The following is a 1,545-nucleotide window of genomic DNA, read 5'->3' as shown; positions in this document are numbered from 1 at the left end:
TTTGTGTGGACATAAATTTTCAATTCCTTTGGGTAAATACCAAGGAGCATGTTTGCTGGATTGTATGGTGAGAGTATTTTAGTTTTGTAGGAAACCCCCAACCTTTCTTTCAAAGAAGTCATACTTTTGCACTCCAATCAGCAATGAATGAGACTTTTTGTTGCTTCGTATCCTTGCCTGTATTTAGTATTCTCAGCGTTCTGGATTTTGGCCATTCTCATAGGTGTGTTAGAGATAGAAATTCATTTTATTTAAAGTCATATTTTGTACTTGTTGCCCTGTGTTGGTCCTTTTGTTGGGCTCAATTTCTCCATGCTATTCCACATCACATTCCATACAAAAAAAGTTAACTCATAACATGTCAAAATATAAATATAAAAAGTTCAAACACTAAAACCTCTAGAAGAATATATAGGTAAAAACTTTTGCATCTTTAGTTGTGCTATTGCTCAATAAAATTGCATGGAAAAAAATCTGACTACTATTCTACACTCCAATCCTGCAAGAGGCAGAATGCTCTCATACAGTCTCCAGATGCCTTAATTATATATACTCTGCTTTCACCATGCTGTAAATTGTTGGCCAGGAGCATTATAACTGAGGTTTTACCTCTCAAAGATTCCAGCTAGCCTAGATTTTTTTCCTTTTCATTAATCTATTCTCCTACCAAGATCTGTCCAACTTTCTTTTTTAATTATTATTTATTTACTTTATTATTTTTACTTTTATAAGTTTATTGGGGTAACATTGGTTAATGCAATTATATAATTTTCGAGTGTATGTTATCATTTGACATCTGTATATTCTATTGTGTGTTTACCACCCAAAGTCCAATTTCCTTCAGCTACCATATATTTGATCTCCTCTACTCCGCTTATCTCTCCCCTTTTCCTCCACCTTACTAGTAACCACTTCTCTATGGTCCTTTGGTAACCACTAGTCTATAGTCCATGTCCATGAGTCTCTGTTTGTTTGTCCTGTTCCTTTGTTGCTTTTAGGTTTGTATCCCACATATAAGTGATAGCATGTGATTTTCAACCTTTTCTGTCTGGCTTATTTTGCTTAGTATGATTATTTCAAGGTCCATCTGTGTCGTTGCAAATCGTAGTATTTCATCTCTTCTTATGGCTGAGTAATATTCCATGGTATACATGTGCTACAGTTCTTTAGCCAATCATCTATCGTAGGACACTTTGATTGCTTCTATGTCCTGGCCATTGTGAATAATGCTGCTGTGAACGTTGGTGTGCAAATATCTTTTCGGATACGGGTTTTCAAGTCTTTAGGGGTAAATACCCAGTAGAGGGATTGCTGGATCATATGGTAGATCAATTCTTAGGTTTTTGAGGAACCTCCATAGTGGCTGTACCAATTTGCAGCCCTACCAGCAGTGTCTGAGGGTTCCTTTTTCTCCGCATCCTCTCCAACATTTGTTATTACTCGTCCTGTTGCTTATAGCTATTCTAAAAGGGGTGAGATGGTATCTCATTGTGGTTTTGATTTGCATTTCTCTAATAGCTAGCTATGTTGACTATCTTTTCATGT

The sequence above is a fragment of the Pteropus vampyrus genome, unplaced genomic scaffold (assembly GCF_000151845.1).
Source record: "Pteropus vampyrus isolate Shadow unplaced genomic scaffold, Pvam_2.0 Scaffold18, whole genome shotgun sequence".
NCBI classification, from domain to species: domain Eukaryota; kingdom Metazoa; phylum Chordata; class Mammalia; order Chiroptera; family Pteropodidae; genus Pteropus; species Pteropus vampyrus.
This window is presented reverse-complemented; position numbering follows the sequence as displayed.